The following is a 24,758-nucleotide window of genomic DNA, read 5'->3' as shown; positions in this document are numbered from 1 at the left end:
CACGATCTTTCACAACACCCTCATTTAAATGCATACATTACATAGCTCTCATTCTTCCCTCCCTCTATTTCTCAAAAATACCCCCAAAATGTACATGTGCTCACACAGCTGTTTCTCTCTCACCATTCTGCCTCCATTGATAGCTAGTGACAATTACAGTGGTTATTCACTATAAAGTACCCCAGTATAACACAGTCTCCTATGTAAGAAATGTATAATCATTGATCCCATTATACTGGTTGAAATATGTTTTATGCAATAACCCCCTGCACAAAGCAACCTCTCAAATACCACAGTGCACTGGTTTGCATAAACAGCATAACAAGGGACTACTATATTATATCCATTGTTTTGTTTGACTCCTGTCTTTGCTATAAAATAATAGGTTAAAGCAACTGAAATTCCATCTTTTATGTCATATTGCATTATGATACCATCACTTATGAACACCAGTATATAATTCCAGCAGCTTGCCTGCTGTCTGACATGTACCATCTATACTCACTTATAAGACAAGTCAAACTGCATAGAGCCATATCTTCCACTGCATAATGCACTGGTAGATCTGGTTCTGTGTAATTTGTTGGGGGTATTCAGTTGAACAAACAACACAGACTCTGATTTGAAGGTGCATTATGATCTGAATCATTTTTGGTTGTAATTTGACTCATCTTATAGGAGAGTACATATAGTATTGTTCTATATTCAAAACATTCCTAAGTATACATTAATGCATAAGTAATCAACAACAGAATGTATCTTTCCTTTGTCCGTTTGTCTTTCTATCCTTTTGTGCCTCCTTATGTCAGTATTTCCATATTTGTCCAGGTTTTTTTTTGTAAATTAAGGACTTTGTGGCCTGACAAATACTATGCGAAAGGTCAACAGTTGCAGCATTTCAGTCAGGTTCAAGAAAAAAGGGTCCAATTAGTCCCAATCATTTGAAAAAGTGGATCAATTGTGTCATCATAATGTACAAATGGAATCATTATAAAATGAGGTGTTAGAAGTTTCACATTCTGTTGGACATTTACTTCAGAATTACAAAAACAAAACATGGCTGCCTTTGCAAATGCAAATTATTCTAAGTCGAGGTCGTACCATGCATGTGACTTGGAAATATTAAAATATCCAGATTAGTTTTTTATTTAGTCAAAAATGTGAATAAAACAATTGCTGAGACTTACCTCAAAATATTACTTGTATTTGTTTCACATTTTTATCAAAGCTGTTCGAATTCAGTAGCAAGCTGAGATTATTCTCAGCCAAGCAATATTATGTAATCTATACTAAGTACATTATTATTTCTTGATGATCTCTGATTGTGCCATGTATGGGACTGGAAGCATTTTGAAAAACAGAGAGTCAAGGATAGTAACTGGTACTATCGGAAATGATTGCATGATGGATTTTCTTCAATTTAATGAAAACAATGACTGAATGAATGGTTGAAGCATACAGAGCAGGATAGCCTTGCTTCTTTGATTTGTGCCATTTTCAGCATCATAAATTTATTTTGTGCGAGTAACAGTCTATTTTACACAAATCCTACAAAGGTGCATACTGCATGAAACAATGCAGTCATATCTGAACTTTTGCTGCTTATTCTTTTCACTTTTAGGATAGTAATTCAATTAATGTTAGTATTTTATATCATGAATAAAAAGCAAACATTTGCGTAAGCTTTTGCAGTTAAATTCATTTAAAGTTCTAACTTCACAGAGTACTGTCTCATTACTTTTATAGCAAAAACAACATTATGAAATTCGAAAAAAGTCATATATATATAATAAAACAATTACTGTGGTGGGCTTTTGGTTGGTTATTGATGCCTAGAGGATGATTGGCCACATTGTTATAGTCCTGATCAAGCAAATATTAAAATGAATTAATGCATGGAATAAATGGAGATCTGAGCAGAGATATAGAATAGAACAACACAAGCCTCTGTATAAATATGAATAATTTAATTAATTAGATACAACATAATAAAACTGAACAGGACCAAGTGCAGGATGCACCAGAAAAATAAATAAACTCAAAGTTCTAAAATGCAATATGCAATTATCTGTTACATTTTATATTGATATGGCACATTTCATCATGAAATCGAGTGTTTAGAACTTTAATTGTCCTGCATGCCTTTCATAACGTGATAACTGGTTGCTGTTCACTCTTCAGAATCAACATAACTTGTCGATTGGGGTTGACTTGAATTGAAACACTTCCGGGTTCCCTCTTGCCAACTTATGTTTCACACTTGCTGTGACATTTACTTTGAGGCAGCAGGTATGGTTATAGTAGATCACAACCCAAAACCAATATATATATATATAAAACTTTCATTATATTATCTTCAGTGGTTCAAAGTTTGTACTCCAGACAAGGATACAAGTCAAAGAATTATATGTGCCTTTTCCATGACCTTGACCTTCAATGGCAATGGTAATACTTGGACAATATTAAGAAAATCTCTTCAACCATTAAAATGGGCTGGACAAGCAAATTTACAGATGGACAGAGGGAAAATGGGCATATATAACAAAATCAAGGCCTGCTGCCAATCAATAAAAATGACTGAATAAATAAATATGTCACATCATTTACAACTTTCGACTCTCGTGGGCTGGTGGTTCTTCCCGGGTTCTTCCTCCACCATTAATACTGGCCGCCATGCATAGCCTATTGTGTGCTGAAAAATGGTGTTAAACCCCACAACAACAACTTTTGATGCAAATATGATCAATTCTGTTAAGGCTGTTAAGGTTCCATCTATTTTGCTTTCATCAAATAATTTTGATCCTATGCAAGCATGTAAAATGCAATTAACCCTGAACTTATGATTACCAGTGAACATTTCAGGCCCTGATTTGGTGGCACATTATTTCAGAGTATATCTGGATCTATGCTGGTTGCAATTGTACACGGGTCACTAGCATGCACTAATGAATAATCACTTACTGTATTACAAAAATTATTCCTGAAACCATTTTCTTTTCAACTGAACAAATTTCCCCCGAGAGTTCATAGATGATGAGAAATTAATGGTAGTGCTGACTGATATAGAAACTGAGAATGCTGAAAAACAACAACACAAAAAACTAATTTTAATAAAATTTGCATTTGTTGAACCAAATATTGTATGTAGTGTTAGGTACAAAAACTTCTCTAATCACTATGCAATTGATGCAAGAAACTTATTGATTACAGATTAGAGCTTTGAGACATGGGAAACTGGCTTAATGGTAATGTCTCAGAAATGTGTTCTGCCTGGTTAGTCATGAAAACATGTGCCTGGAGCCCACGGGATACTAGAATGTCAGGATTGGGCTACCAGATGCTAATTCCGGCATTCCTAGAGACTATTCAGTGTTATAATAACTTGCTCTACTTATTTACAAAATGTAGCAAGTCAAATATTTTACAAAGATAAATATTTTGAAATGACTTATAACAAGAAAATTAGTAAGTTTTGAAGCGTTTCATAATTATGTAATGTGAAAATGCCTTTTCAAACTGGTCAAACAGATTCTTTTCCTTGTAATCAATGGACTCCTGTTGGATTTTGAAAATTTGTCAGTCCCTGTGGAGTAGGTTACTTGACTGCCTTTCTTTGTTGCCAAAAATGATTTACTAATGGTCATAGTTATAAAAAAAAAAAGTTCAGGATGTAGTGAAACAATTTAAACATGGTCCTAAAGACAAAATCCTGTCATGAAAATTTTCTATTTGAATACAATTTTCAAAAATCTTAAACACCTGCATTTTAGCAACTGCAATCAAATGTAGCAAAAAGTTCTTATTCTATACACAATCTGATAGATTCATTTTGTCAGATAAATGGATTTAATTCTGAAAGATTCCATATGTATGAAACTGCTCCTTTTCCTGACATTATAATTAGGCATGAAAGCTGCACCAGGATAAAACGATATCCAATAAACACACCATGTGCTGACATTATTGGATTATATTGCAGTAAACTTGTAAAACTTCAAACTTTAGAAAAGATATATTCACAACTGGGAGTTTTGTTAAATTCTTGACAACATAAATTACTTACAAATACAACATATGAAAGCCTGGTTGAAAGGATTCACATAATGCATGTAGTAAATAAATACTTTCTATTACTACTTTAAATGTTACCTAAACAAAAAAGATTGCATATATCATTACAATGAATCAACAGAATTGGTACTTTGCAAAAAAAGGTATCACTGCACTGGGGCATTTCATAAATATGTTTGCTAATTTTTGTAAACAAATATTAAAGGAGAAATGATCATCGATGACTGATTTTTTAATACTTATTATGCAAGCTATATTTCAAAAAGGATAATCAGAAAGAATGAGAGAATTTTATTATGAACATTGTTATGCAAGTTGTACCAGTCATATTTTGGTTATGTTTTTGTTAGCTAATACCCATAAAAACAAATTAGGCAATTAATTTATTACTCTCTTGTAAACTAAACATAGTGGTCTCTCACTATGTAAATTTTCAATATACAAATGCTCCACTTACAAAGTTGGTATGGTCACAGGTAAAACTTAATTGGTCATAATTTGGTTTCTCATAGCTAATTAATTTATTTTATTTTAAGATTTTGGCTCATGAAGTCAAAGACAATGTGATTTTAACATCAGTAAATACTCTATATTTGTGTTGTAATGAACTACTAATTACAATGTAATTTCACATCAGTAAAAACTCTATATTTGTGTTGTAATGTGCTACTAATTACAATGTAATTTCACATCAATAAATACTCTATATTTGTGTTGTAATGCGCTACTAATTACAATGTAATTTCACATCAATAAATACTCTATATTTGTGTTGTAATGCGCTACTAATTACAATGTAATTTCACATCAATAAATACTCTATATTTGTGTTGTAATGTGCTACTAATTACAATGTAATTTCACATCAATAAATACTCTATATTTGTGTTGTAATGTGCTACTAATTACAATGTAATTTCACATCAATAAATACTCTATATTTGTGTTGTAATGTGCTACTAATTACAATGTAATTTCACATCAGTAAAAACTCTATATTTGTGTGTGTGTGTGTGTGATTTGGATTTTTAATGTAGTTTTAACAATTTTTCAGTCATATTGCTACGATTTATGCAGTGTGGCAATTTAAAGTGATGTCTAGCATTTGGGCATCATGTTACAGACATGTAGCATGATGTCACACCCAGTCACATTATCCTGATACCAGGCCAACCAGTCCTAACACTAACCTCCTCATGCTGAGCACCAAGCGAGGCAGCTGTTAGCACCATTTTTATGTCTTTGGTATGACTTGGCCGGGGATCGAGCCTACAACTTCCCGCATCTGAGGAGGATGCTCTAACCACTAGGCCACCGGAGCAGTTTATATTTGTACCACGATCAGAGCACACCTCCCCGCTGCTCTGTACCCTACACTGACTATCCATTTGATCCAGAATCAAACACAAAATTTGTTCTCTGTGCTACGTTTCAGTGTCGGACTCTAGTCCAACATACCTATCCAACCTCACCCATGTGTACACACCAGCAAGATACTTACGCTCCTCTTCTGACAATCGTATACTCATTATTCCCACTATGAAAACAAAGTCATATGGACAACGTTCTTTTGCATACGAGGGCCAAGCAATGTGGAATGAATTGCCCACTGAACTTAGACACAAAGACACAGTGATCACATTCAAGAGGGCTCTCAAAACTCACTTATTTCGACTGCAAGAACACACTTGTAGAAGACCTAATAATGTTTCCTACCTGAAATATTCTCAAAATGTTTTTTATTTTTTAATGTTTTTCTAATTTCATGGTGTTTGTAATTTGTAATAATAATATTATATGTTTTTTATCTTATAGGTGTTGTCTAATGATGTAAAGCGCTTAGAGCTTCTAAAGATTAGGCGCTATACAAAGTCCTCATTATTATTATTATTATTATTATTACTGTAATGCACTACTAATTACAATGTAATTTTTCACATCAGTAAATACTCTATATTTGTGTTGTAATGAACTACTAATTACAATGTAATTTCACATCAGTAAATACTCTATATTTGTGTTGTAATGAACTACTAATTACAATGTAATTTCACATCAGTAAATTAATCTATATTTGTGTTGTAATGCACTACTAATTACAATGTAATTTTTCACATCAGTAAATACTCTATATTTGTGTTGTAATGAACTACTAATTACAATGTAATTTCACATCAGTAAATTAATCTATATTTGTGTTGTAATGCACTACTAATTACAATGTAATTTCACATCAATAAATACTCTATATTTCTGTTGTAATGCTGTAACACTCTAGTTCCCAACCTTTTTCTGCCACGACCTTAGATATTAGTTATTCTGAGCCTCACTACCCCATTTCCACATACTGCTAAGTTATGCCACCCTTAAAAAAAAAACTGGCAACCCTCCATGACCCTCAAGAACATCATCACAACCCTGATTTGGGTCACAGCCTGCAAATTGAGAACCACTGCTCTATCAGCACACAGCCAGCCTTGTTGGAACATCCTTCAGTACAAGATTCATTCATTTATAATGCATGGAAATTTTACAGTTAAATTTATGGTGATATTAAGTGGCAGCACTTCATTTTCTAAGGATTAGAGACAGAAATGTTAAATTCATTTGGTTATTTTGAAAATAATTCATATTATCTGTTGTTTTTATTATCATGCCATGAAATTTAGTATCTATAATCAAAGAGTATGTGCAAACATGACGGAAAATTTTCTGGACCCAAATAGAAAGCTTGCAAGTTTGACAGTAAACTTGTATACTTTTGATGTCTTTCTGTGTGTTTAGTCAACTTACGAGAAGAATACCTTGCCAAAACTATTAATTTTCTCAGTGTTGATGGAATACTAGTTCTAACCATGAATGATCATGGACAACACTGATGCCACATCATATACATCTTAATGATGAAACAATGGTATAAAATGGAAGGCAAAACTAATCCAAGTCTAAATGGAAAAAAGATGAAAATCAAATCTGCTTTTAAAGTGTTAATGACAAATACCATGTCAAGTTTGATTTCAAACTATTAAGTCCTTCAATCTTTTTAGGATAAATATAATTCATGATGCAAGGGGCTTATTTTTTTTTTACTTGAAATGCAGCCACATCTCAGTCAAATTTTGGATACAGGAGGTCACAGGTTCAAATCACCGCTGACACATATGAAAGATTTGTAAAAATTATGCTAGCAGCTGCCTTGTTTGGCAATCAGCATTAAGAGTGTTAGGACTAAGGTCAACCTGGTGTCAGGATAATGGGACATGATGATGATGCCCCAGTGCTAGACATCACTATAAACTGCTACACTACAGACACTGTAGCAATATGACTGAAAAATTGTTAAAGCTACATGAAAATCCAAATCACTCACATATATTTACAGTTTTTGATTAACACATTAACCCCTGGAGGTTTTTGTCATTTTCACCTGAAATTCAAGTAGGAAATATTTTGAAAGCTATTTCTGAATAAATCCTAATAAATCAACTTCCAGGTGATTTTCTAATAACATAATGCCTAGTTGTGTTAGAAACATCGTTTTCCATTGGCTATTTGTCTCGCGCATGAGCAGAAGGGTAAAAGTTGGAGTTCTTTTTTTTTCTTCTTCACATTGAGACCACTCTTTACCAGGGGTTAATGTGTTAATATGTATAGCAAACTTGGCACCTGTCTTAAAATCAGTACTTTACAGAAGTTAATGTCAGAGATAGCTCATAAACTGTAACTCTTGATTGTACGGCAATAAATCTTTATCAAAATATTGGTCAGCCTTCTATCTTAAATTGTGCATTTTTGAGTCTAGCATGTATTCAGCATATTACCAGAAATTCTGTGTTTGTATGCGTGTGTATGTGGGATTTTTTAATCAGTTATGCTGGCAGAAAAATCATTACAATTTTGGGTTACAAATTTTTTGAAAAATCATTTGTCTATCATACATCTATGAGAGATTTGTATTGTAAAATTGAAGGTAAGATTTTGGAAGAACTTGATTATGGAATGCATTTTAAGTACACAATCAATCAAACCCATAATGCTGTCATATTTGACTGGCTTACTTATGTTTTGATAGCATCCATTTGCAATTCCATCAGTCTCAGATCTCTTGGTATATAACTCCTTGTTATCAGTAACAGTTTTCTGTCAAAAGATCAACTGATAGCTGTATAATGATATTCTAAAAGCAACAGCTTCCCAGCCATCTGCTATTAGAACAGGAATCTTAACTTAAATAGGGATTGGAGGGAAAGAGATTCCATCCATTCTGCTGCTAACATTTGAATCAAAGAATTCAGATCCTTTTAGAAGATTCTTGTGATAGACACTCAAAAAGTTTCACTCTAGATGTAATCATATTGGATGCATGTGTGTGTATTACTGCCAAGTTATTCATTACTCTCATGTGGCACCAAACTGTTCATAGAGTTAATAGATTTTTTAGTTGCATTTTGTGGTGGTGGCGGGACAGAAGCTCAGGAAAGCCTATCAGAGGTCTTTAAAAAACGTTCAGTAAGATGCCAACTAGCATTGGCAGAACCCATTAAAATGATTAGGGATGAAAATTTACCTTTTGTAATCACTTATATGTCTAGTCAAACTGCAAACAACAAAGACCCTGATCTGCAGTAGCATAATCCACCTGTACATCAACGTTGCTGTTGTTTCTTTTATTGATAACTCTGAACAAACTGCACAGACCCAGATCTGCCATCACATAATGTACTGGTAGATCTGGGTCTGTGCAGTTTACAGTTGGACTCGACTTATAAATGAGTACAGATGGTATAGAAAATGCACACTGTACCTACTAACATTTACAGTACCAACTTTCTCATGTGTGCAGTGGAAGCAGCCATGACTGCATGGTGTGTTGCGGCATTGCGTTCACCTGTGAAGTCGTGGGATCGGATCTCTATATAGGCAATGTATTTTTTCCCATAACTCATTGAAAAGTGAGGTTCCAAGATCAGGAAGAAACAACAAAAAACAACCCATGATTATTAAAGACTGGCTGCTGATACAACACAAAACATCAGAAGAGGACACAGTTTTAAGAATGACTGCTTTGTTTGTTTTTAGTTTTACATAACCTGACCAGTTCCAGCTGGTTTAAGATGTGTTTTTGTTGCTGATGCTGTTGGATGAATCTTGAGCCGTTTTTCAAAAGTCAGACTTGTTTTGTTGAACAATGATATTGGAAGGATACCTGCTCATAGAAGATGACAGTTACAAAATTTTCCGGTTTCCCAACATCCTGGAACAAAATGTTTCTGATCCAAATCAATGGCCTTTGAAATCAGTACTGTATATACTCACATGTCAGGTTCAGCTGCCAACAATACAGACCCTGATCTGTCATAGCACAATGTACTGGTAGATCTGGGTGTTTGCATTTTCTTAGGAAAGACCCTGATCTTCCTGCTCATTATGCAATGGCAGGTAAAGGTTGTGTCATTTGCTTCAGACTCACCTTATATGTGATTATTCAAGTTTATTTTACTTGTAGTTAATGTATCTGAATTTCACATACCTCTAAAGTCAGTTGTTAACACATTAACCCCTGGTGATGAGTTTATGTGGCAGGAGGTAGTAGCCTACTGCCGAGCTCTGTAGCATCAAGATCATGTCCGATACACTAAAGTGGGTGGTATTATATAAAGGTGAATAGATGTAGCTCTACAATGATACCAAATAATCTGGAAGTTCTAGTTGCATTACAAAATATAAAGAGAAAAACCTCATTTTTTGGACCGATTTTTTTTTCACCCAAAATTTGCCCGTGGATGGAATCCAATTTTGTGTTTGGATTTTAAACTTTTGGGTCTCAGATCTAAGGCAGACTGGTATGAACTGCAAACAGACAGATGAATCTTTGCAAAAAGTAGGATAAGATGGGCATTTGGAACAAAGAGTGGTCTCGATACAAAAATAATGGGTCCGTTAAGCAAAAAAAAATAAAAAAGAACTCCAACTTTTATCCTTCTGCTCATGCGAGAACCAAATAGCCAATGAAAAACAATGTTTCCAAAAAACTAGGCATTAAGTTACTGGAAAATCACCTGGAAATTGATTTATTAGGATTTATTTAGAAATAGCTTTCAAAATGTGTTTCCTACTCGAATTTCAGGCAAAAACAACAAAAACCTCCAGGGGTTGATGTGTTAAAATGGCTGGCTTTCCCATTTTTCATTGAAAAATATACAAATGGAGTATGTCTTCAACCTAACCCTTTCTGAATCCACTGCTGAATTTATTGTCTAGTATAATAAAAAAATTAATTTAGTTTACTCATCAATTTTACTACAACACTATTAATGTCTGTATAATATCACATGTATTTAGGTCATCTTTGGTGTTGCCAAATGTTCAGATGCCATTACAGTAAACCTGTCTTAAACAACCATCTCTTTGATGTGAGAAAAGTGAACTCTACTAATGAGTGCTTACTAGAGATTAATATATTCAATATTCATTGTCTTTGGGACTTTGAAATACTGGTCATGTAAGACATGCTGCTGCAAACTATAGGTGAACTTTAAGACAGCTTCAACTAAACTCAAACTCACACAAGATATAGCCTCTAAGGAAAACAAATTTTCTCCCATAAATACACATGTACTACATGTGGATGCAGTCTGGCTTTGTCAACATATACTTCCATTAGTTCAGAATGAATCATCATCTCTGATCCTTGCTCTAAACATTGTCATTGTGTGTTTAGATAACAAAACAATGACAACAAGAACAACAAAATACCAAGAAGAATCATCTTGTACAGCATGCTAATACTGATAACCACGTTAAGGACATGACTTTAACAAATTCTCTTATTTAAGTATTTAGTTATTTTAATTTAGGATTACCAAAGCTGAGTAAAATTAATCATTCCACCAACAGGTAACAATTATATCCCACACATCTGCAACAGTCATGAATTGTATAGTAGTAACAATATACAAAAATATTACATAATTATCACTGGTATATAGTAAGTACTTGCTGTACATAAAAACCCTACATAATTATCAGTCGTATAATACCTACTGTACACAAAAATCTTAATTATTGACATTGCATAATACACACTATACAGAAAATCCCTATGTATCCATCATTGTTGCAAAAGTAAAGTACCTACTGTACAGAAAAACCTCCCAAAGCTATCACTGTGGTACACAGTACCTGCTGTACACAAAGTGTTACATAATTATCATTGTCATATAATACCTACTGTACGCCATTGTCACATAATACCTATTGTACAGCAATGTCATATGATACCTACTGTACATCACTGTCATATAATACCTACTGTACATCACTGTCACATAGTACTGTACCTACCTTTACATCATTGTCATATAATACCTACTATACACAAAAACTTTTCATAGCTATCATTGTTAAAAAATAACTCCTGTAAGCAAACATCTTACACAGCTGTGTGTGCATATATATATATATATATATATATATATATATATATATATATATATATATATATACTTACACACACACACACACACGTAGCTATTACTGTTGTAAAGTACCTACTCTACACAAAAACGTTTCATAGCTATCATCGTTAAATAGTAAAACTTTTTGTTGCTATCACTGTTGAAAAGTATCTAATGAATACAAAAACCTTACATAGCTATCGTTGTTGTAAAGTACCTACCGGTGGTGAAATAATCCACATCTGCTGCATACCAATATGATTCATGATAAACAGCCTACGATGTGCTATATTATCGATACACATATCAACTGGATGGTCTTTCATCTTTATAAGATCTCTCAAATAGTAGGATGGTGCCATTTTTATGTGTTCACATAATACAAGATAAAAACAAGACTTCCAAACAGACTATGTGTCAATGATTTTTTTTCAGCTTTCTAGGCCATTTCACTTTTATCCATTTGAACAGATGCAATGGTGACACATTTTGGTCAACAAACAGTTTGTTTTTCACAACAAGAATACTTTTAAACATTTTTTGGACCAATTTCATGCTTTCACTCTTGCAACAAAAATCTTGTACAGAACAAGGACTTCAAGGTAGATTAGTTCTTAGTTAATTGTGTTACCTTCTTTAAATAATGTCATTATTATTATTATTATTATTAACAACAATCCAGAATATGAAACAGAGACAACAACCATTAATCCTTCACATTTTACTTCCTGCAGATGTGAAATGTCTGCTGCAGACAGACACTAATTTCTGTGAGCAAAAAAGGAAATCATTAAAAACACCCACTCCCCTTCGACAATTTACAAGGTAGCTGTAACTTGTGTAATTTGGAATCTGCTCCCTTTACATTTCTGTTCAAAATTATTTAAATAAATCTTGGCATATTCAGTCGCTGATGATATATCAAATTAAGACAAGACATTCCAAACAATTTCCCCATGTACAATTTAAGTATTTTACAGATCATTTAATAGTCATTTTTATCTAAGTATTTCTATTGAGTTATATGCCAATATTTCTGGTGTGTCATGCAGAGCTATAGTCAGTTCTGATATGTGGCTATTGTTTTACTCTGAACTTGACCAAACAATAACTGCCAATCAGAACTGAATGTAACATATTTCACTGTAAGACATCAAAAGTGGAGCCCTTGAATTCAATACAAGTCAACAAGCAACAGTACAGTTTCACATAAAAGTGGCTATTATAAGATCACTAAAGTACTTAAACTGTAGAAAAGGAACAAATTTGGAAGTCGTTATACTGATATATGTTATCAGTGGCCATGTATACCTGACTGGACAAAATAATCAGCATGGAATTGGCAACGGAGTTGGGGTGGGGTATGTGGGATAGACTTCAAACCAGGTTAAGTTAGTTGCTTTGTGTTCACTAATTTGCTAAAGATGAGTGGGTGTTGTAGATAGTTTTTCTTTGTTACTGATATAAATAAATTCATGTGCCTGCTACATCTGTCTCAGATGAATTAACAATTTAAACAACAGAAAGGCAAACAAAAATTATTTATGACAAAAAACTGAAGATTAAAGTAACCTGCATAGGATAATATCATTTTGTATTGATTCTTCTCTTGTATTTATAGGAGTATCGATATGGGAAACAAATATAATGATACACCGATATACTGATCAATCATTTCACCTCTAGTACTTATAGCACACAAAAACCTATCATAGCAAAAATGTTGTATAGTATAAACTGTACACAGAAAGCTTACATAACTATCACTGTTGTATAGTGCTTACCATACAAACAACACTTACATAGCTATCACTGTTGTACAGTATATACTGTACACAGAAAGCTTACATAACTATCAGTTGTATAGTGCCTACCATACACACAACATAGCTATCACTGTTGTAATCTACCATACACACAATGCTTACATAGTTATCACTGTTGTATAGTACCTACCATACACACAATGGTTACATAGCTATCACTGTTGTAATCTACCATACACACAAAGCTTACATAACTATCACTGTTGTATAGTACCTACCGTACACACAAAGCTTACATAGCTATCACTGTTGTATAGTACCTACCATACACACACCACTTACATAGCTATCACTGTTGTAATCTACCATACACACAAAGCTTACATAACTATCACTGTTGTATAGTACCTACCATACACACAAAGCTTACATAGTTATCACTGTTGTATAGTACCTACCATACACACAACACTTACATAGCTATCACTGTTGTATAGTACCTACCATACACACAAAGCTTCCATACACACAATGCTTACATAGCTATCACTGTTGTATAGTACAGTGTACCTACCATACACACAACACTTACGTAACTATCACTGTTGTATAGTACCTACCATACACACAAAGCTTACATAGCTATCACTGTTGTATAGTACCTACCATACACACACCACTTACATAGCTATCACTGTTGTATAGTTCCATCCATACACACAATGCTTACATAGCTATCACTGTTGTATAGTACAGTGTACCTACCATACACACAATGCTTACATAGTTATCACTGTTGTATAGTACCTACCATACACACAACGCTTACATAGTTATCACTGTTGTATAGTACCTACCATACACACAACGCTTACATAGTTATCACTGTTGTATAGTACCTACCATACACACAACACTTACATAGCTATCACTGTTGTAATCTACCATACAAACAAAGCTTACATAACTATCACTGTTGTATAGTACCTACCGTACACACAAAGCTTACATAGCTATCACTGTTGTATAGTACCTACCATACACACAAAGCTTACATAGCTATCACTGTTGTATAGTACCTACCATACACACAACACTTACATAGCTATCACTGTTGTAATCTACCATACAAACAAAGCTTACATAACTATCACTGTTGTATAGTACCTACCGTACACACAAAGCTTACATAGCTATCACTGTTGTATAGTACCTACCATACACACACCACTTACATAGCTATCACTGTTGTATAGTACCTACCATACACACAACACTTACATAGCTATCACTGTTGTATAGTACCTACCATACACACAATGCTTACATAGTTATCACTGTTGTATAGTACCTACCATACACACAACACTTACATAGCTATCACTGTTGTAATCTACCATACAAACAAAGCTTACATAACTATCACTGTTGTATAGTACCTACCATACACACAACACTTACATAGCTATCACTGTTGTATAGTACCTACCATACACACAACACTTACATAGCTATCACTGTTGTATAGTACCTACCATACACACAAAGCTTCCATACACACAATGCTTACATAGCTATCACTGTTGTATAGTACAGTGTACCTACCATACACACAACACTTACGTAACTATCACTGTTGTATAGTACCTACCATACACACAACACTTACATAGCTATCACTGTTGTATAGTACCTACCATACACACAAAGCTTCCATACACACAATGCTTACATAGCTATCACTGTTGTATAGTACAGTGTACCTACCATACACACAACACTTACGTAACTATCACTGTTGTATAGTACCTACCATACACACAACACTTACGTAACTATCACCATTGTATAGTACCTACCATACACACAATGCTTACATAACTATCACTGTTGTATAGTACCTACCATACACACAACGCTTACATAGCTATCACTGTTGTATAGTACAGTGTACCTACCATACACACAACACTTACGTAACTATCACTGTTGTATAGTACCTACCATACACACAACACTTACGTAACTATCACTGTTGTATAGTACCTAACATACACACAACACTTACGTAACTATCACCATTGTATAGTACCTACCATACACACAATGCTTACATAACTATCACTGTTGTATAGTACCTACCATACACACAACACTTACATAGCTATCACTGTTGTATAGTACAGTGTACCTACCATACACACAACACTTACGTAACTATCACTGTTGTATAGTACCTACCATACACACAACGCTTACATAGCTATCACTGTTGTATAGTACAGTGTACCTACCATACACACAACACTTACGTAACTATCACTGTTGTATAGTACCTACCATACACACAACACTTATGTAACTATCACCATTGTATAGTACCTACCATACACACAATGCTTACATAACTATCACTGTTGTATAGTACCTACCATACACACAACACTTACGTAACTATCACTGCTGTATACCAGTAGTACCTACCATACACAAAACACTTACATAGCTATTACTGTTGTATAGCTATCACTGTTGTACAGTAAGTACATACTGTACACAAAAATCTTACACAGCTATTATTGTTGTAAAAACTGAATGACAATTAGTAACTATGTTGTGCCAAATATATTGCAGATGAGGCAAGACAAAACTAATGTAAATTCCGATTATGAGTGTGTGAAAAAATTAGTCCTGCATACAACCAATTTCAAAGGTCAAAGAACAAGTCAAAGATACTGACTGACTGATTTCATTTAATTAGAAACTGTTTTAGATGCCCTCTGCACTGATTGTTCGGCTGCATCAAACTTATGGACATCAGGATTAAAAGACTTAACAGATAAACAACCAATAAAGTTATTTTATATTTTAATCTGGAGCTTATTCCATGCATTATTTTAGCATCACCTTTGATCATTTTTTTTATTAGTTTCCCCTCTCTAGCCTGACCTCTCATTGTGTGACCCTCTGGACTTTAACCCAGGTGTCGTAACATAAAATGGCAAAAACGTCTATAATTTAAATGATGATGATGATAAAATTATTATTTAACCAAGACTGCATGTAAGTTACATCCTGTTCTGGCAGCATTTATGCAGTTTAGTTTAAAATATTGAAAATTACTTAATTGCAATTTTTGTGTATTTATTCTCTGAACCCAACCCAAGGACGTTAAGAAAGAGGGCTAAAAATGATATGTCTTCATAAATGGGTACAGGCAACTTTAATATCAAGTTAAGTGAATATCCAACTATTGGAGACATAGTTATCTTGAGATAGACTTGCAAATAGGTATGGAGCCTTATATAACACTAGCCACAAAGCTAAATCATGGGAATAAATAAAATGTTCCTAGTTTTCAATAAGTTTGTTTTGACTTAATAATAAGAAACTTCATTTCTCAACCTTTGTTGCTCTGGCTTTCAAATCTATTAATTATATGCAAAAAAATAATTTAAAAAAACCCTACAGCTATTAGCATGAATGCATCACAAAGGGCCACAAAAATTACAATTACTCAGCTGGGCCTCAAACAGTTGGACATATGAAATTGTGTGGGGAAACATAGCTAAAAGAATGGTCATTCAGGGGCCAGTTGTCCTTGATATGATAAGTGGAATTTTAAGCCGTCATAAGTTTAATGCTATAGGACAAATCTGGATGAAATCAAACAATCTCTGAAAAAGTAATTCTTCAGATACCAAAGTTAGCAGGACAAACGCTAAGGGTGGATGTCTCTTCTAAATGGAACTGGCTATACGGAACACTGGAAATCCATTTCAAGGTTTTGTCTGTATAAAGATGCAAGACAAATTTGGTCGGGATATAATCCTTGCTACCATAATGCTTTGGAAACTAAAGTCAAAAAGATAGATAATCAATGTTATTATGAAATGATATAAATCGAAATTTATTAAAGGCTTTAATAATATAAAGGTGAATGCTAAATTTGGAGGAAAAAAAGTATTCTCAATAAATTTATGCTGCAGAAACCAAAGTTAAAATAATGGAAAATAAGAGCCATAAGTCCTGTAAATGACAAAGAAAAACACCTGAAGTTAATCTAATTCAAGATCTTACTGATATAATGCTGCATGTCAAATCTGGTTCAAATCCAATAATGCTTGATAAATTATTATGTGAAACCAAAGTTAGAAGGACTAGAGATAAGGAGGAATAATGCCTCTAATGACACTGAAGTTCGGATTACCAAATTTTTCTTGAGATCTTATCAATATTAAGCTGTATAACAAATCTGGATGAATCAGACAATCCTTCATAAAGTTAAGCTGAGGAAATGAAAGTTAAAAGGATACACAATCAGGGGCCATAACTCCTGTTAATGATGACACAGAATGATGGATATCTAATTTCAAGGTTTAATCAGGGTAAAGTTGTATACCAAATCTGGTCCAAGTCCAGTATATACCAGTCAAGTTATCTTGTGGAAACCTAATTCTTAAAAGACATATGGATAAGGCCCTGTCAAATTGGCTGAACTGGGCACTAACCAAATAAAGTCTTAGGAAAAACACTAAGCAAATAGTCTTAGGAATAACATTAACAAAATACAGTTTTAGGAAAAACACTAACCAAAGAAAGTCTTAGGAATAACACTAACCAAATAAAGTCTAAGGAATAACAGTAACAAAATAAAGTTTTAGGAAAAACACTAACCAAATAAAGTCAGCTTTCTGTATATTCACCAATGAGAGTTGTTACTGCAGCCATTCTATCTATAAATAAGTTCTGTTTACTTGTAAACAATAAGATAATATCATGATGCCATACTCATTTTTTATTATATTATTATTAGAAGCATAAACTGGGATTCTGGACAGGTATAATTACTTTTCTGCCAAAAAGAACTTGGATTCTGTGAAAAGCTCTTTCTTTCTGTAAAATGTTGCAGCAAATTGCCAACACAAAAAATCCTTTAGTGATACAGAACATGCTAAAAACATTGCTAAAAAATGCACAAATATGCACCCTAATGAGAACCAGCAATTTTTTTCTGCACTTTCTAGAAATTTGGTTAAATATTTTTATCCAGAGTGGAAAACAGATTGGTAAGACATCAAAGATAAAGACCCACTGCATGAGTCATTCTGACAAGGGATCATTAGCATTATAAAGTACATTTAATCAGTGACCATGACTCCAGGGTACCAATTAAGTTGTATAATTGTTTCCTAAGGTCATAAACAATGAACTTCATTGCAATACCAAATGATGCTTTCCTGATGAGTACAAAAAAAATAAATGACAAAAACCCATTAGTACAACCTTGATCAAACTCCCTGATTTTGGCTCTAAAACAAGATTTGAAGCAAGAGGTCAAGTTATTTGGTGGGAACCGTTCTTCTTCTTTCAGCCTGGGTAACCTTTACTGTCAACTTACTGCCCTAATAATCAACAGATACCTTTCCATAAAATCTAGTTATTGATGGTGGCATAGAACATCATGCATTTTTTTGTTTAATTTTGTTGAAAAATTTCCTTCTTGAAATCCACTTTGACCATAATCTTGTTACTTCAGAATCAATAAGGCATCTTCCTTACCTTAAATACAAGCAATCTACAAGGCTTGCAATACATCTGGTGTTGACCTCTAGCCCCAAAATAACAAAAATTTCTTCCTCATCTCAAATACAAGCAATCCACAATTTTTTGGTCAAAGTAGGTGATTAAGAAGTCCTATTTTGACCTAATACAGCAGTCTAGTATGTTAGAATTTAAAACAAAATAACTACAGCAAGACCTGTTGTAAAATGAAAGCATTACATGAAAAATAATTTGGAGATGATTTTAACAGTTACAGTTCTGGCAAGAAAAACCAAATACTAACAGAACATGGCGCAACATCAGTATAGAAAAAAATAGAGAAACATCCAAAATATCCACTCCTGTTGAGTGCCCAAAATATCCACTCATGTTGAGTGCCCTATAACTGCCTATATATCTTCACTGCCTTTAAGTCCCATAAGAGCTTAATGGAGAAAAAAGGATAGACACTGATTAAATACTGCTGTGAGCAGAATAAATTATATTTACTTTATGCTTTCAGATTACCTGGGATAACCTGCACAGTTTGCCTCTGTCCCCAACCCCCTGAGGCAATTATATAATTCCTGAAGTTTTCCTGACTTTTGTAAGTACTACCCTAATTGTATCATACTGATATATTACATGAAACATAACTATGTTGTATACTGGGCATGAGATAGCAGGTTTCCAACATCTTTTTGGCCCCAAATTGTCACCCAAATCATCACCCTCATGCACCCATTGGGTGCACATTTTTAGCCATCGCTTCAAATAAAAAATATCTTGTCACTTTGTATTAGTTTGTGTCCTCCACATTCACAGATGGCAATAAAAATTGTAACATAAGATGTGGCAATACATATTGTAACATAGGACTTGGCAATACATAATATAACATAAGAGTAAAGTTTGTTTATTTATTTTTTTAAAGCAATGGCGACCTTGATCTGCCACTGCACTATGCAAGGGAGATAGCTGGATCATGGCTTTTTGCACCTGGATGCATATTTTATGTGTGTAAATATGGTAGAAATTATTGTTGGAATTTGAATTGGTGGTCATCCTTCCTAAATCGCTTACTAAGGTTCCATGAAAGTCTGCATCTTGTTTTTTCATAGTTACAAGCTTGCCTTAAAACTTTAACACTGAGCTGACACTTAAAATGATGCAAAATAATTCTCTATGTCGAGCATTTTTCTGTTTAAAAAAAAAGAATAAATTGAAACATAAAAAGGATTTCTGCCAACCAGAATAATGTGTGCTGCTTTCAAGAGCTTAATTAAGTTAATTCTTTTATGATATTACTTGGGCTTTATAAAAAAAAGCTAATTGTTTCAAAGAAATCCTCTTTTTGTTTCTATGGTGCTAAAGCCAAAAATAATGATTCATGATCATCTTCCAATTTTATTACCAGGCTAATCTGTGGTTATAAATTCTATTTTGCCTTCATGCTGTTGGTGCCATGAAGAATGCTTGGATACATATAGCTTGGAAAATTAGAAACAATGTGTGTGCTGTTACAAATTCATTATTTGATAGAGTCCCTAATTTTCTGGCATTTGCTTATGTTTTTCTCTTTCAATTGTGCAAGTTTATACTTAGACTTCTGATAGTATTGCCCAATGTCAAAGTTGGCATCCCAGTGTCAATGGATTATTAAAACTGGGAGGGTGTGGGTCTGCCCAACAAACAAACCATTAAATTGTAAATGCAGCAATTACAAATCTAAACTGTGAATAAAACAGTCCTTCTGTTACTTTCAAAAACTACATTTGTGTTGTTCCATTTGTCACAGCAGATGATTATGTTAACATGTTAACGGTCAACAAGAGTGAAGAAAATTTTCTATTGAGCTACTGGACAACATACCTTTTCAATGTCACTTTTCAGATGGATTGTTGTGTGATCTTACTGTAAAAGCTGAAAGATTAATCTATGCTGAAAGTGGCACAAAAATGTTTACCTTTCACCAAATTTTCCAGGTCATTAAATTCTGACACTCCACAGCCAACAAAGCTGGGTCAGTGTGGTATTGCTGATTTAACAAATTAACCCCTGGCGACGAGTTAACATGGCAGGAGGTAGTAGCCTGCAGCCATGCTCTATAGCATCATGGTCATGCATGATACCCTAAAATAGGTGGTATTACAGCAAAAATAATTACAAAAATACAATAAAATAAAAAAATAAAAAAAATAAAAATAATAAAAGAATGACAACTTTTACTCTTCTGCTCATACGCAAGCCAAATAGCCAATGAAAAATGATGTTTCTAACACAACTAGGCAGTATGTTACTGGAAGATCACCTGGAAGTTGGTGTTTTCGGATGTATTCAGAAATATCTTTCAAAATGTGTTTCCTACTCCAATTTCAGGCAAAAATGACAAAAACCTCCAGGGTTAATGTGTTAAGGATGCCTCATATCCTGCTCCTTAAAGTCTTAATATCTTCTCCTACCACTTTGAGCCTTCCCCAATAGAAACTGTAGGGTTACATATCCCTTTCCTCAACTACACTTTTATTATGGGGTCATCCATTAATTACGTCAACAAAATAGGGGGGAGGGGGTTTGAAGAAGTTTGACAATTGTTGACATGGGGAGGGGGGAGTTCAAGATAAATTGACGTCAACAATGTTATTTTTTACATTAAATTTAATAAATCAAAAAATAGGAAATTAGTCAGTGCGTTGGTATGGCACACACTCGCTCACCTGTCAACAGCCCAACAGTTTAATCCTAAACTGGTTGAGCTCTTGCCAAGGAAGTCATAGTCTTGCATCATCATATTTTGTTTTTATTCAATGTAGATTGTAGACTGTAGACAGATTTTTAAGGGAAGCTGTTACTAAATTCAAAGACTGCACTGAGCCATAGACATCTAAATAGTATAGCTATCCATGGACTTCTTTTAAATAGTATCTATGTTATATGTATAGATGCTATATATATTGAAGTCCATGAGCTATCCCTCCAAGGATGGATAACTGAGCCTAGGAAACTTGACAGCTTGACTATTATACAGTCATCTTTAACATAATACATAAAATAAATTATGTAGCCTACACAAGCATACAACTTCTTCAACCAGATGCAGTAACCTTTATGCCTTACAAATATTGTACACTTTGATAACAGACTCTTGTTCATTTCAGGCAAATGTCCCCCCCCCATTTGTATGTGCTGTAAAATTGCTGTAGCCTATATACGAAAGCTAGAATATAAACTCTCGATTTTTTCATGAATTCAAAGTGTTATAGTCAATTTGAAATCTGTTAAACAAGTAAAAAAATGTATTAAAATTTATTTGTAGACCTTTTAATTTCCATAATTCTATTTTTAGCATAAAAGCCAGCCGTATAAAATATTGTTAGTTTGTGGGGGGGGGGGTATAATTTTATTAGGGGAATCACTCTAAGTTTGACAGTTGTTGACAAGGGGGGGGGGAGAGGGGTAAAAAATTGCCTAAAAATTGTTGACATAATTAATGGATGTCCCCTATAAGGTAATTTGTCAATAAATCTGCAATAAACTCAAATAACTTCTCTCCATCAGATGAAAGATCTTTAAAAATACACTTGCTTATAAGATGAATCCAAATGCAAACTTGACAGACCCAGATCTCCATGCAGATCTGGGTCCATGCATTTTGTTTGGAGTAATCAAACAAACAACACAGGCCCCTATCTGCAGTTGCATTATGCTACGGCAGACCTGGATCTTTGCTGTTTGCAGTTTGACTTGACTTGTAAGCAAGTATATATGGTAGCATCTATAACAAAGATCTCAAGTGCTTTAAAAAGCAAAAATTCAGAAACTTAACAAGACCACCATGATAAAATCATTCTTGAAAAAATCAGACAAGTTGACTTTTTTTTGAAATTATGAATGCTCATTTGAAAACATATGTAATGCCAATAACTTTAAGAACCACATTTCTGATATCAAGATGTGAATTACCAAAGTAAAAAATAAACACAAGTGATCTACAGTTTTCATGTCCCCCCACCCCAATGGTTCCACACTTATGTTAAAACCTCTATTCGAATTACTCAGGACTAAGCTCTCTTTATTTGTATGCCACTCACACTAGTACTTTACACAACATCAATGTATAGACTACTTATGCTACACTTTGTTTCCATGGAAACATAAAATATTAAATCCTGAATACCCAAGTATCAAAAGCACTTCAATTAGCCTTGTTTCACATGTAAACCATGTCTGGAAGTAATATTTTGAATGATTTGATGTCTATGCTGTGAAAATTAAAACAAGTTATGGACAAACACCCGACAGATTGATGGACATAATGATATTGTAATAAATTTGGAGTATGCGCATTTGGTTATAGCACCCCATTTTAAGGAATTCTTAGATTTTTGTGATTACGTGTCTGATTATTGGAATTTGGTGCAATGGAAATTTTCCTTTGCCTGAAATAATTGGCCAAATTACTAGAAGCAAACGTCACAGAGTGGAGCATTAGTGAGTTTCCATGATGCTATGGCTCACTAATAGTGAATTCAGGTCCAAACCAAATGAGTGTCCCTGGAATAACAAAGTCCCTATTAAAATCTAGTGGCGTACAATGGCGGTGTGACTGCAGTGGTGTCAGTATTTACGGCAGGAAACTGGTAATTTACACAATGTAATCAATAAGAGACTTGGCAGATACCATTTATGTCACCATAGTTGCAAATGTGATGAAGTTGTACTGACAAAATGTGCCTTGAAACCATGAACTGACTGGCCTAAGGTAGCATAGTTAAAATAGTTCACTGTGTTAAGGGATAGTTGTGTAGTTTCTATGGAATGAACTGCTGGCCGTACAGAAACCTAATTTAGAGATACCATGCAGATGTGTGGTTGATAGATATTTGGCAGGTTGTGAGATCTGTGGTCTTGCATTGATTAGAGTAAAATGTACGTATAGAACGGACACGTTGGGCTTTCTAATTTACAACTAAAGTTGTATGGATGTCTTTGGAAATTTGGGGTAAACTTATGACTTTTAGCGGGTCACGCACCATGGCTTGACACCACTCAGTCAAGTAAATATCCCTAGCTTGTAACAATATCAATATCTGCCAATATTTTTTTTTGGGGGGGGGATATTTTTAAAAAAAAGACAACGAGAAGAAGATAGTCATCAACATTCATTGCCCCTCCAAAATGTCTGCTAGGCAACAGAATTATTTGTCAGAGATTTCATTTAAAACTAGAAATCGTGTATGTACAAAGTATTATGGGAAAGGGATAGGTTTTGTGAGTATTGTTCTAGATATGAAAGAATGAATTATGGATCAATGATGAATAGGCATAAAGGAGAAAAGCTGAAACTGACGAAATGTGAACTATAGTGAAAGGCACATTTTCAGCGCTATAATATGTTCAACCAACTTCATAGATATTTTACATAGTTTTGTAGTTTTGCCCTAAAACATAAGCTCAGATCATGGATGGTTGGATGGATGGGTGAACAAATGAATGAAAACATGAAGAAAAAAATGAAACTGAATAATTCTGAATAGAAAAAGATACATCCAGACCACTAGACTAAAAAGTGTACCAAATTGTATCAAGATATCTTCAACAGATTTGGGGTTATGCTGGAGAAATGAAGTGTGAACAAATGATGGATGAATAGACAGAAACATTGACAAGAACATAAAAAATACTGAAACTGAAGTGTTGTGAATTATAGCAAAAGGCATGTCTGGACCACTAGTTTACTATATGTACCAAGTTTAATTGAGCTACCTTGAATGATCTGAGAGTTATGCCCCAGAAATGAAAATATTTATTTATTGAAAGACTGAGGGACCCAGCAATAGTTGTACCATAGTACTCAATTATAAGTCCATCCGCAAACTACACAGACCCAGATCTATGAAGTCTGTTATGAGTAATACAC

General features: G+C 34.0%; 2 protein-coding genes across 3 annotated transcripts in view; one reads left to right on the top strand and one right to left on the bottom strand.

The window, feature by feature from the left end:
• The window catches only part of LOC149780902 (putative ATP-dependent RNA helicase DHX35), a 460,487-nt gene that overhangs the window by 212,725 nt on the left and 223,004 nt on the right, over positions 1-24,758 (bottom strand). The window lies entirely within an intron of this gene.
• LOC149780903 (FMRFamide receptor-like) overlaps positions 1-24,758 on the top strand; it is a 75,654-nt gene that overhangs the window by 8,075 nt on the left and 42,821 nt on the right. Inside the window, exon 2 of the mRNA XM_089937998.1 lies at positions 19,362-19,445. The gene's annotated coding sequence lies outside the window, so the exon portion shown is untranslated. The remainder of the gene's footprint in view (positions 1-19,361; positions 19,446-24,758) is intronic.

The sequence above is a fragment of the Sinohyriopsis cumingii genome, chromosome 16 (assembly GCF_028554795.1).
Source record: "Sinohyriopsis cumingii isolate HCF-2022 chromosome 16, ASM2855479v2, whole genome shotgun sequence".
Taxonomy (NCBI): Eukaryota; Metazoa; Mollusca; class Bivalvia; order Unionida; family Unionidae; genus Sinohyriopsis; species Sinohyriopsis cumingii.
Note: the sequence above shows the minus strand (reverse complement) of the source record. Positions and strands in the feature narration are given on the sequence as shown.